A 14,873-nucleotide genomic window follows, 5' to 3' on the forward strand; every position below is an offset into this window, starting at 1 on the left:
GTTATGCTCAGAAGTTTCAGCAATTGGTTTCACAAGAAACAGTAAAATCCATTGTTAAAGAGCTAAAAATTCCAAGTTTAACAGTAGCCAAAGGCAAACGCAACATTGATGTTTTCCAACCAAAGCTTATTACTATATTTGACCCCAAATGAAAACACAAAGAAGTTGAGTAATGAAACGTTTCTGTGAGAAAAATTCTGTCTTACCGGCCGATCCACGTCGACAAATGCGAGCAAACATTTCTGCAACAAACTGGAAGGTATCATCCACATCAGTGCCATGAAATAAAACTTCTTTATCATATAACTCCCAGCTTTTTTCTTCTGCTCCATCCAGAAGCTGAATAGTGATGCTCTTGAAAAACAAACTAAGAACCTTAGTCAAGAATAAACAAAGACCATAGTTGCCCAACTTAAGATCTGGATACAAGGAAATACTCAGCAGATATGTTTCCATGACACAGAGACTGAAAGAAGCAGATTCTAACCAAGTGAACAATCCTTCATAAATATTAACCATGCATATTTAGTATAGTATAAAAGGATACTGAGATGAAAGATATTTAGGAGTTGATGAAATTCCTACGACAAAAAGACTGAGATAACTGATTTTAACCAAGTCGACAATTTATAAATATTAAGCATGTACATTTAGTTGAATATGAAAAGGATACTCAGATGAAAGAGATTTAGGAGCTCCTAGTCGTGCTTTGTCAGGGACAGACGCAACAAGCTGTGCCACTCTAGACACTGTCAGAACGAGACCCTCTATGAAAAATACATCATAAACAAGCTTCCTTGCAGTCAAAGGGAAGCAAGGTAGCCAATTGGAAGCAACATCTGCAAATAATCAAAAGAAGAAGAATTGATATTATTATTTGAAAAATTTTAGCTGCAGATAATTGTTTCAACCAACCCAAGCTTCTCGATCTCACTCAAGCAGCTTAATTTGAAAACAATTACAACTGGTAGTCACAAGTGGCAAATCCTTTATTCACACAAATGGAAAACAACCCCAACTAGACTGCAAATCCAGCCTCTCGTATATTCCCATGTCACATTTTACTTCTTTGGTATCAATGGCCACAATCTTTGACATAACCTCTCTCTCACTTATATATTAAACCATCCTTCATAAATACCACTTAACAACTGTATTCATGTGCAAACCATTTGCCTCCTCTTCTGACCTATTCTTTACAAGCTAATAGATTAAGGAAATTGCACTAGTTATTAACTTTTGAAAAGAAAATGTAAGGCATTTGGATTAGCATGGAAAATTGTATGTACCTATGTAAGTTTTAATTTTACAGTACAGTGTAAGCAAGAACCATTAACAAAATGATGGGAGCATAAGCTTTTTTCTTACTGAAAGGCATTCCCCTCATGCATCCATTCGCTCAACAAAATGATCTTAGTAGGTTATGAACTTATGATTCCACATTTTACTTCTAGCAAGTAGCAACCGGACTTCATTTTATCATAAAAATGTAACAAAAGAACACTGAACATAGCAACATCACTGAATTAGATTTAAAACAGAAGAAATGAAAGGAAAGTCACCATAGATCAAAAATCTTGATAATGTAGGAAATGAGACTCCTTTATAGAAGACTTCCCACACTTGATTCCTCCTCTCACTCGTATAGGTTGCTTCTGCTTGATTGAGCTGAAATGTCAATTCCAAGGACATTATTATACATCAACGAAAGCTAGAATTCTACAACTGTAACCCCGAAAGACACACGAACACCCCCACCCCCTCCTGTGAGTTGGGTTAATAGTCTACAGATGCTACTTTCTTAAAGGCAAGGGTATATCGTCGAGAGAAGGTAAATTAGAAAGAATTGCAACAATTTGTACAATATACACTCATTTACTAGCATTCATCTAGTAAGCATTAAACAACATAGATTCATGAATTCTTGAACAATATATGGGCTTTGTTCTCTTCGCCTAAAATTACAAGTTTCAGTAAAAATTAGTTCGCATTCAGGCTAATAGTTCCAATAAGGGTTTCCTAAGCGACAAAGAAAGAACATTGATAACTTATTATAAGTCAGATAACAATAAAAATAGTTACCTGATCACTGTATTTCTCTGAGATTACTCCTGCAAAATCAATGAGCACACAAATACAAGATTATTAGCAAAACCCCATGTTTTCTTCTTTAATTCAATGCTTAAATCAATTCCCAAAATTAAGCTAACACCCCAGAAATTTAAGAATTAGGATTCCCCCAGAATAATTGAACAGGCAAATTCTTGAGTTTTCCAGATTAATATAGTTCAAAATTACGATTTCTTTCAACATTTTTGAATAATGGGTGCTTCAAAAGTAATGAACTTGAGAAGAAAAATTGCAAAAAAATGGAGATATTAAATTTAATTAAACGAAAAAATGGAGTTGTTTTTGTACCCCACCTGAAAGAGAGGAAGTGTCGATAGGGAAAATGAGGAGAGAGACGGAATGAAGAGCTAAAATGACATCATCGACATATTTGGCCGTGGAAACGGCGGAGACGGTGGTGGAGACCGTTTCCAAGAGTTGGGTTTGTTCTTCACTCTTCTTTAACTTCTCCTCTGTCGCCATTTTTAGTCCTTTGCCAAAAAAATCAAAATAAAAACGAAAATCAAAACGAAAATCAAAAACGAAAATCAAAACGAAAATCAAAACGAAAATCAAAAACGAAAATCAAAAACAATAATCAAAACGAAAATCAAAAACTAAAATTGAACCCTAATCTGAAAACGAAAATAAAAAACGAAAATAAAAATTGAACACACCATACCGAAACCACCGGAACCACGACGCCGAGCAACCACCGGAACCACGACGCGACGGGGAGATGCTGAACCACGGAACCAAGACAGCGACGCAGAGCTGAACCACGGAACCAAGATAGCGACGCAGGGCTGAACCACGACGCGACGGGGAGATGAGCAACCAACGGAACCAAGACAGCGACGCAGGGCTGAGCAACTCTTGGGTTCGACGGCGACGCAGGGCTGAGTTCGACGGCGACCTTGGATATTTGTTTAAGGGAAAAGGCTTGGAGCTATAGCAGAGAAGGAACAACGTACGTACGTTTCTCGTTTGAGCGCGGTTTGTACGTTGCAACTAGGAAAGTAAAAAATTTAATTTGAAACACGGACTTGTTGCAGCGGGCATTAACATGTACGCTGCAATAACTTCGGGTTGTTGCTGCGGGCTTTTATTTTGTATGCTGCAACAAACGCATTTGTTGCGAACAACTAAAATGTACGCTGCGATAACCCTTTAAAGGGTTTGACCCGCGTTGACCGACTGGTTGTTGAAGCGTATTTATACTTGTACGCTGCAACAAGGGGGCTGCAACAGGGGTTTTTTCTACTAGTGTTATTTTCTAAGTCGTTTATCTTTAACATAAAATTTTAGGTAGAAATTGAATCTTGAATTTATTTCTTTTGTTCCCCTTTCCTATCCTTTCCAGCACGTTTTCTTATAGTCCTAAAGATTTTACTCTTTGCTTGATATTCTTACTTTGTTATGCTTACAAAGTCTCTTTCTTTTATTCACTTTGAATGACCGCATCCAATGAGTCTAGTTCATTATCGATTCAAAAGAAAATTGGTTGTTAACCATTGTTTATACATAAGTCTTTAACTCAACACTTTATTATTCCAAAACTACCCAGTATTCTGAATATATGAAGTCCAATTGGTCCACCATTCAAATTTTAGTTTGAAAACAACCATGAAGATCACTATAAGAAAATAGCATTTACGATATGCTCTCACTCTCCTTTTCTTTGAGAATCGCTCTCAAAATTAGTTACCAATCGATCGAGGAAATATTGCAGTTCTATTTTCCGAGCGCAATAAAGTTGAAGATTTACGATTCTACAGAATGAACTAGAAAAGAAAACATTTATCATACTTTAATAACTAGAATAAAAGCATTCATGCAATCATTAAAGCTATTAAACATTTCATTCATGCAAAAATAAAACATGGTCCAAAATGAATGAAACGATTCCAAGGCCCTAAAAGTCCTAAATCCTTAAGCAGCTTTGGCATGTCTTAAGTATTTGAAGATTCTAGGTAAGCAAAACCTATTGCTTGTAATCTCCAAATTACTCTTGGTTAATAAATTAATGCCATAATTTATCCCATTGCCACAACATAATGCCATTGTTGTTTGAGTTGAAACCATAATCAACGTGCTCCTTTGGGACGCCTTACCATCTAAGTCAACTAATGTAGCACCTCGCTTTGGCGTAACCTACTACGTTAGATCCTTAGATTTTTGTAAGTGCTTGATTTGGAAGGCAACTTTTGAACTCAATATTGCTTTGGACCTAGTTTTTTCTATGTTGGTTCGATTATTAGTGAACTAAATCTAATCAAGCATACAAACAACGCATTCATGCATAATATACATTCATTCAATATATAAAAGCATAAATAAACTTGGTGAACTAGTATGGCCCAAAACTCTTGTCTTGAAGCATCCAATCTTCTCCACCGTCTTGTTAGCTTGGCATCGTCTTGAATCTTCATTCAATGCTAACTTAAAGTTATAAACTAGAAATACTTGAAATAATAAAAATTACATGAAAATTTCAATGGTTAGCAGACCATATTTAAAACTTTACATTCAAAGATAGAACGGTTCGCAGACCATATGTAACTATCCTAGATTGGCCATATTAGTCACTTGGAGTACCTGCATTAAATAAAATATACATTCTATTTATTCACCCATTCATATTCTAAAACGAATGACCCATATAATTATGCAAGTATTTACGTGAATTAATTAAAATTCACGTTCACATAAACGCGTCCTAAAAGATTAATCAATTTCAAAATTATTAATCCTATGAAAATAATGCGACCTATGAAAATAATTAAAAATAATTATTTCATTTTAATTTCATTAAGAGGCTCCCACTCAAACAAATAATTATTCCGTATAATTAATTACTTAAATATTAAATTAACTCATGGCCCGACCCAAGTGAAATAAAATAATTATTAATTATCCCGTTAGCCAATTTTAATGCAAATATAAATTTCAAGCCCAACGAAACAAATAAAATTTGTTCGAGTGCAATGCGGGCTAGGCTTTCTCCCAACCCTGCAATGCACGCTGCTTTGTGGCCTACGAGGCACACGAGCATGCGGCCATGCCCCCGCAGCCATCGCGCCCCATGTACCGCAGATGTCGCTGCCTGTGCTGATGTTATGCTTGACGCTGCGCGCAAGGCAAGGCAGCCCTTGCTTGCTCGCAGCTCGCAAGCCAAGGCGTGCCTGCCTTGCTCGCGCCCCTCCTCGCCCAGCGCGCGAGGTACGCAGCACGCTTGATGTTGCCTGCGTCGCTGCGACTCGGCACAGGTGTGGTAGCCCGCATGGCTCGACGAGCCACACGTCCACCCACCCTCGTTTTCGTGCCTTTAGTTCGTGCCTACGGACCAACTAATTAAAAAAAAAATATTCACGAACAATTGCATTAGGTTCTTTTTCACAATATTTACGATTTTTATTTTCGAAAAATAACGACTTTACGATTTAATTAATTTTAACAACAATCCAATTTCATTAAATTTATTAAATCTAGGCTAACATTATTCAACTTTTAAGAACGAACATTTCAACCAAAAATTTGAACTTTTAAATAATCGAATCTAAAACTTTAAATCTTTCTAAACATTTAAATTTCAGATTTTTACGAATTTGGATTAAGTGTTGATTAAAATTAACGAATCTAATCAAAATTTTAATCCAATAATTTTTTAAAATCTGCCACTTCACATGAAATTATATTCCCTTTCCCAATTAACCAAACTACTAGATCCAAATTATTTAAAAAATCAGTTAGCGATCTAAAATATACGAATTTGGGGAAAGCAGAAATAGGGTTTATACTTAACAAAAATGGCCGAAAATTTTACAATAATTATAGAATATACGTAACAGCATTGTGTAAAATTTTCAATCAATTCCGAGTAGTTTAGATCGACCAATTAATTGAAAAACGTTCAAAATTTATTAATTTTAACACAAAAATTAACAAAAACGCCCAAATACACATACTTTAAGGCCTGTTTTTGCGATTCCGTTAGCATGTGTTGATCTTAGAAAATCATTTTTAATCAGATTAGGGTCTAAAAAATCGAAATTCCAACAATTTTTGAATTCAGAACTACTTCCTGCGATAAATCCATTAACCCAGAAACATTCGAAAAAATTCCGAAAAATACAAGAAAATTCGAAAACAGCAAAAACAATAGTTCATGCTAAAAAATGCTTTGAATACATAAGGCTCATGATACCACTGTAGGGTAATACAGTTAAACATACATAACATGTGCTGAACATCCCAAGGGCGTTGGCAGCATGCACGGGGCCCACTTGGGCGCTGCTACTGCTCGGCCTGCCTTGCTCGGCCTGTTCTGCGCGCGCGGGCTTGCTGGGCGATGGGCCTGGCTTTGTGCTGGGCCTTGCGTCTTGCAAGCTCGTCCATCGATCGTGCGTACGTCGCGCTTCCGATTCGTTTTCTGATTCAAAAATTAATTTCCGATTCGAACAAATATTTAACATTTCTTATTCCGGAATTTATTTTGTTTCGAACAAATGTTTAATATTTCCGTTTCCGGAATTTATTTCCGATTCCGACAATATTTCCGATTCCGGTAATATTTCCGTTTCCGGCAATATTTCCGATTCCGGCAACATTTCTCTTTCCGATAATATTTTCCGATACATACCATGTTTCCGTTTCAGAAAACATCTATGACTTGGATAATATTTATATTTCCTTCATGATCCATATTTTCGTTTCCGGCAATATCATCATTTCCGGAGCATTCTATATTTTGCCTTTTGACGATTTCAGCTCCCACTGGAACCGAGATTTGTCGTTTCCAAATGTTCATAAATAGAGTATTTAATGAGTAATATATTCACTCAAATACTCACGTACTATTTGTGTGACCCTACGTGTTCAGTCAAGAGTAAGTTGTGGATTAATATTATTAATTCCACTTGAACTGAAGCTCCCTCTAGCGAGCCATACAGCTCACTTTATCTCACTGAATTATTAACTTGTTTAATTAATTAATACTGAACCGTATTTATTAGACTTATCATTGAATGCATACTTGGACCAAAGGCATTATTTCCTTCAGTCTCCCACTTGTCGTTAGGGACAAGTGTGCATTGCCTAGTTCCTTTGCCGCTTGATGCCTGCTCATGAACATAAAGTAAGAGTAGTCATCCTTATTATATCCAGAGGTATTTCTCGATTTCAGAGTTTAACTGGTCAAATAAACAGATGATCATAGCCTATGATTCATCTGAGCACGGCCATCCATTTTCAGTTTCTAGCTCTCCGAGTGGCCTTGTACAACTTTTAGTATCTCGATCATCCCGATTTATGGGAGGACAATATGAATCTTGTGATCTTGAGGTTAGACTTCGTTTGATAGGCTATTACCTGAGCGTTGTCGTTATATTCTCCTTTTACGGTGCGACGCTTGACAACGTCAAAGTAACAAGTTCTCAAACAAGTAATCTCAAATCACTCAGGTATTGAGGATTAGTGTCTAATAATGTAATGAAATTTACTTATGACAGATTTTCATCTCTTACAGTAATGTTTCATAGGTCTGTCCGATACTAATCTTCTCAAGTAAGTATCTATGCAAATGATTGCAACATTACCATGTCCACATAGTTCAAGAAACAGAACTAGCTACTAGTCATCCTGCATTTTAGTCGTCTAGCGTTTTCTATGCGTCCATCTTTATAGAAAACTTCCGACCAGGGACCATTTTCAACTTTTGACATTCAAGTTCACTTAATAGACATTTCTTAGTCACAAGACTGGTCCTGACAGTCTATCTTGAATATATTGTCAAATTGAAAGGACTCATCATTTAATAAATCACAAATTAAATGGAAAAATGAATTTCTATTCATTTATATGAATGGTTAACCAACAACGTCTTACAAAGTATTAAACTCTAAAACTTTAAAACATTTATGAAGGACATCAAAGCCATTCTCCAACATGCTTGATTCCAAGAGCTGCAGTGTGCGAGTTGTGCTTTTCTTGCGGCAGAGGTTTAGTTAATGGATCTGAGATATTGTCGTCAGTTCCAATCTTGCTTAGCTCGACTTCTTTTCTTTCAACGAACTCTCGTAGAAGGTGAAATCTACGAAGTACATGTTTGACTCTCTTGTGGTGTCTAGGCTCCTTTGCTTGTGCAATAGCTCCGTTATTGTCACAATATAGAGCTATTGGTCCTTTAATGGAGGGGACTACACCAAGTTCACCAAGTTCACCTATGAACTTGATTAGCCAAATAGCTTCCTTTGCTCCTTCAAGTGCAGCAATGTACTCCGCTTCAGCATGGTGCTCTAATTAGCACTTTTCCAGCTTACTACACCTCCGTTGAGGCAGAAGACAAACCCGAACTGTGATCTGAAATCATCTTTGTCGGTTTGGAAACTTGCGTCCGTATAGCCTTTAACAATTAATTCATCATCTCCACCATAGACCAGGAAATCATCTTTGTGCCTTTTCAGGTACTTCAAAATATTCTTGGCGGCAGTCCAATGCCCCTCTCCTGGGTCTGACTGGTATCTGCTCGTAGCACTAAGTGCATACGCAACATTCGGGGGTGTACATATTATAGCATACATTATTGAACCAATCAATGATGCATATGGAATCCCACTCATTTGTCGACGCTTATCCAGTGTTTTTGGGCACTGAGTCTTGCTTAGAGTCATTCCATGAGACATGGGTAGGTAGCCTCGCTTGGAGTCTGCCATCTTGAACTTTTCAAGCACTTTATTGATATCAGTGCTTTGAGTAGCTCCAATCATCCTTTTAGATCTATCTCTGTAGATCCTGATTCCCAGTATGTACTGTGCTTCTCCTAGATCCTTCATCGAAAAACATTTCCCAAGCCAAAACTTGACAGAGTTCAACATAGGAATGTGATTTTCGATAAGTAATATGTCGTCGGCATATAATACTAGAAAAGCAGTTTGGCTCCCACTGACCTTCTTGTATACAAAAGATTCGTCTGCGTTCTTGACGCAGCCAAAGTCACTGACTGCTTCATCAAAACGTTTATTCCAGCTCCTTGATGCTTGCTTCAATCCGTAAATGGATTTCTTAAGCTTTCATACCTTTTTAGCATTCTTTGGATCCTCAATACCCTCAGGTTGTGTCATAAACACAGTTTCTGTTAAAATGCCGTTTAAGAAAGCGGTTTTGACATCCATCTGCCATATTTCGTAATCGTAATATGCAGTGATTGCTAACATTATCTGAATAGACTTTAGCATTGCAACTGGTGAAAAGGTTTCATCGTAATCCACAACGTGGACTTGCCTATAACCTTTTGCAACCAATCTTGCTTTGAAAACTTCCAGTTTCTGATCCCTTTCCTTTTTCAGTTTGAAAACTCGTTTGCTTCCTATGGCTTTGTAGCAATTTGGCAAATCGACGAAATTCCAAACTTTGTTTTCAGACATGGAGTCTAATTCAGATTGCATGGCTTCTTGCCATTTCTTGGAACTAGGGCTCGGCATAGCTTATTTGTAAGTAGCAGGTTCATCGCTTTCCAACAATAAAACTTCATGGCTCTCGTTCGTCAAAATACCTAAGTATCTTTCCGGTTGAGACCTATATCTCTGCGATCTACGCGGGGTTATATTGCTAGTTGGTTCTTGATTCTCACCAGATACTTCTAAAGATCTCTGAGTTTCAACCAGAATGTCATTTAGAGCATTCTCTAGAGTTTGTTGTTCGACTCGAATTTCTTCGAAGTCTACTTTTTGAAGGAAATATGTCCTTCACCCAAGGTGCATTTAGTCTAATACCAAGGTTCAGATTAATTGCGAACAATTAATTCAGTGAGATCAAGTGATCGGAACAGCTAGTTGGAGCAATGCTTCCGATCAGTGAGTTCTAATGAATATTTAGCTCACAACTTACTCTTGACTGAACCTACAAGGTCACACCAATGGCACGTAACAGATCACCAGATTAACTGAATCGGAAATTCATTTAATATCTTTTCGGGAATTAGTTTTGGAAAACATATTATACGATACGACCTTGCATCAGAATTGTATATCATATCGCGAATATTCGTAAACTGGGTGAAACGAATAAATTGTATCGTACGACGGTGATTCGTCGTATCGAAACGATCAAGAATATCGGGAAGGTATTAGTCACGAATACGAAGGGCATCGGAGTTGCCGACCCGTCGAGCCAAGCATGCAAGCGTGCAAGACCCAACGAGCCAGCAAGCTCGCGAGCAAAGGCGAGCAGCCAGCCCGTGTGTGGGCGCGAGCACGCAACAGTAGTGTAAGCAGCATGGCAGCGACGAGCGAGCAGGCCCATGGCCCAGCTGCTCGGCTGCGCGCGCTGTGGGCTTCGGCCTGCAGCGTGGCTGGGCGTTGCGCTGTTGGCGGTGTCCGTGTGTTTTAGTGTGGCCGTTCAAGGTCTCTTGGTCTTGGTCGGTTACATCATTTAATACAATTAGGTTATTGTATTTTTCCACACAATTCAGTACACACAGTTTTCCAACCCTAAACCTAATTCAGAAATTACGTTCATCAGTTTTCTCTCTCTATGAAAACTGTTCTTCCCAAAAGCAAAAATTGTTGATTGATTGTCTAAGCTACGGTTATCAAGACGGATCTGATCGCCAAGTAGAGGAACGACAAGTGGAGTTCTAAGTTCGTGTTCGTTGACAGATTACTAGGGAAAATACGCTTCGAATGTATGTTTGCTTAATTTGTGCTTTATACATGTTTCCTGGCTTTGGGGATTGTTTTCGCACATGTTCTTATGTTTAATTGTAGTCCCCTACACTTTTCTCCCACTTGTCATTTGGGAAATGTGATTTCTTTCCAAAAAGATACAATCTCGAGCAACAAACACCTTGTTCTCAAATGTATTGTAGAAGTAATACCCCTTTATTTCCTTTGGGTAGCCCACAAGTATACATTTGTCAGATTTCGGTTAAAGTTTGTCTAAAATTAATCGTTTGACGTATACTTCGCAACCCCAAATCTTAAAAAAGAAACATTTGGAGGCTTTACAAACCATAACTCACATGGAGTCTTTTTGACAACTTTGGGTGGAGCTCTATTTATTATGAGTGCAGCTGTGTTTAGTGCATGTCCCCAAAATTCTATTGGAAGTTTGAGCTGACCCATCATTGATCGAACCATGTCTAGCAAGGTGCTGTTCCTCCGTTCTGACACACCGTTCCATTGAGGTGTTCCGGGAGGAGTAAGTTCTTACAGAATTCCACATTCTTTCAGATGGTCATCAAAGTCATAGCTCAGATATTCACCGCCTCTATCAGACCGCAGTGCCTTAATCTTCTTGCCTAATTGATTCTCAACTTCACTCTGAAATTCCTTGAATTTGTCAAAGGATTCAGACTTATGCTTCATTAGGTAGACATAACCATATCTACTGAAGTCATCAGTGAAAGTGATAAAGTAGCTGAAACCACCTCTAGCATTTGAACTCATCGGTCCACATACATCTGTATGGATTAAACCCAATAGATTAGTTGCTCTTTCTCCAACTTTAGAGAAAGGTTGCTTTGTCATTTTGCCTAGTAAGCATGATTCGCATTTACCATAATCCTCTAAGTCAATTGGTTCTAGAATTCCTTCCTTTTGAAGTATTTCTATGCACTTCATGTTAATATGGCCTAATCGACAATGCCACAGATAGGTGAGATCTGAATCATTCTTTTCGGCCTTTTTGGTATTTATGTTATAAACTTTTTTGTAGTGATATAGTAAATAAAGTCCATTGACTAATCTAGCTGGTCCATAAAACATCTCTTTAAAATAAAACGAGCAACTATTGTCTTTTATTAAAAAGGTAAATCCTTTAGCATCTAAGCAAGAAGCAGAAATTATGTTTTTAGTAAGACTTGGAACATGGAAACACTCTTCCAGTTCCAAAACAAGCCTAGAGGGAAACGACAAATAATAAGTTCTTACAGCTAATGCAGCAATCCTTGCTCCATTTCCCACTCGTAGGTCGACTTCACCCTGCTATGTTATGAAAAATATAAACAATATAATTCATGCGGAAAAACCATAAAGACAGGAATCCATATTAATTTCCACATAGTCAATTAGCATAATTAGGATACATAAAATGTGATGCGTGCCTTCCCTAGTTGCTCCCTAACCGAAGAAGAACAAGTTTAGGACTCCAAATGTCGCCCTTCCGTAGATAGTCCACAGCACGTTCGGATCCGCCTACGATTCAATTAACTAGAATATTATCTAAGGTTTTATCTGCATTCTGAAAGCTTATTATTAATTTTAGGAAAATTATTAAATTCTCTCTTGAACATAATGTATGTGACTACTTATTGAATAGCATTTGTGATCATGAACCACATATCCATAAGGTGAAAATAACGGAGTTAGAATTCTACTAGGATTCCAATAACTAAATCAATCAGGAGTCTAGTTAAAATATATCATTAGAATTTTACGTTTAATCAAATACCTAAGTATTCCAGATTTAACAAAAATATCCAATTTGAGAAGAATTAGGAAAACATGATTACTTGACGACGAAGTAATCCTAACTGGCTAATGTAATGCATATGTGGCCCTTGAGCCGACGCTGCTACGCAGGCAGCAGCCACCCCCTTGCGCAGCCCGCAGCACGCAGGCTCATGAGTTGCGCTGCTGCTTGCTTGTTGGCGACATGCAAGCGGCCCACGAGAGCGCTGCTGCTGCTCGGCCTGCTCTGCGCGCGCGGGCTTGCTGTGCACTGGGCCTGGCATCGTGTTGGGCCTTGCGTCTTGCAAGCTCATTCGCCGATCGTTCGTATGTCGCGCTTGCGATTCGTTTTCCGATTCCGGAATTCATTTCCGATTCGAACAAATATTTAATATTTCCGATTCCGGAATTTATTTCCGATTCGAACAAATATTTAATATTTCCGTTTCCGGAATTTATTTCCGATCCCGACAATATTTATGATTCCGGTAATATTTCCGTTTCCAGCAATATTTTCGATTCCGACAATATTTCGATTTCCGATAATATTTTCCGATACGTACCATGCTTCCGTTTCCGGCAACATCTACGACTTGGATAATATTTATATTTCCGTCATTATCGATATTTCCGTTTCCGGCAATATCATCATTTCCGGAGCATTCTATATTTTGCTTTTTGACGATTTCAGCTCCCACTGGAACCGAGATCCGTCGTTTCCGAATTTTCATAAATAGAGTATTTAATTCACTTAAATACTTGATCCGTTCACGTACTATTTGTGTGACCCTACGGGTTCAGTCAAGAGTAAGATGTGGATGAATATTATTAATTCCACTGGAGCTGAAGCGGCCTCTAGCTAGGCATACAGCTCACTTGATCTCACTGAATTATTAACTTGTTTAATCAATTAATACTGAACCGCATTTATTAGAGATTAACATTGAATGCATACTTGGACCAAGGGCATTATTTCCTTCAGTCTCCCACTTGTCCTTAGGGACAAGTGTGCATTCCCTAATTCCTTTGTCGCTTGATTCTTGCTCTTGAACATAAGGTAAGAGTACTCATCCTTATTATGTCCAGAGGTATTTCTCGGTTTCAGAGATTAACTGATAATATAATCAAATAATATAGCCTATGATTCATCTGAACACGACCATGCATTTTTCAGTTTCTAGCTCTCCAAGTGGCCTTGTACAACTTTCAGTATCTCATCCCGATTTATGGGAGGACAATATGAATCTTGTGATCTTGAGGTTAGACTTCGTTTGATAGGCTATTACCTGAGCGTTGTCGTTATATTCTCTTTTTACGGTGCGACGCTTGACAACGTCAAAGTAACCAGTTCTCAAACAAGTAATCTCAAATCACTCAGGTATTGAGGATTAGTGTCTAATAATGTAATGAAATTTACTTATGACAGATTTTCATCTCTTACAGTAAAGTTTTATAGGTCTGTCCGATACTAATTTTCTCAAAGTAAGTATCTATGCAAATGGTTATGACATTCCCATGTCCACATAGTTCAAGAAACAGAACTACTAGTCATCTTGCATTCTAGCCGTCTAGCGTTTTCTATGCGTCCACCTTTATAGAAAACTTCCGACCAGGGACCATTTTCAACATTTAACTTTCATGCTCACTTGGTAGACATTTCTTAGTCACAAGACTGTTCCTGGCAGTCTATCTTGAATATATCGTAAAATTGAAAGGACTCATCATTTAATAAACCACAAATTAAATGGAAAAATGAATTCTATACATTTATATGAATGGTTAACCAAAAAGTTTTACAAAGTATTAAACTTTAAAACATTAATTAAGGACATCAAAGCCATTCTCCAACATGCTTGATTCCGATAGCTGCATTGTGCGAGTTGTGCTTCGCTTGCGGCAGAGGTTTAGTTAATGGATCAGAGATATTGTCGTCAGTTCCAACCTTGCTTATCTCGACTTCTTTTCTTTCAACGAACTCTCGTAGAAGGTGAAATCTACGATGTACATGCTTGACTATCTGGTGGTGTCTAGGCTCCTTTTCTTGTGCAATAGCTCTGTTATTGTCACAATAAAGAGATATTGGTCCTTTAATGGTGGGGACTACACCATGTTCACCTTTAAACTTCCTTAGCCAAATAGCTTCCTTTGCTGCTTCATGTGCAGCAATGTACTCTGCTTGAGTTGTAGAATTCGCAATGGTGCTCTGCTTAGAACTTTTTTAGCTTAATGCACCTCCGTTGAGGCAGAAGACAAACCCAGACTGTGATCTGAAATCATCCTTGTCAGTTTGAAAACTTGCGTGCGTATAGCCTTTAA

The sequence above is a fragment of the Spinacia oleracea genome, chromosome 5 (assembly GCF_020520425.1).
Source record: "Spinacia oleracea cultivar Varoflay chromosome 5, BTI_SOV_V1, whole genome shotgun sequence".
NCBI classification, from domain to species: domain Eukaryota; kingdom Viridiplantae; phylum Streptophyta; class Magnoliopsida; order Caryophyllales; family Amaranthaceae; genus Spinacia; species Spinacia oleracea.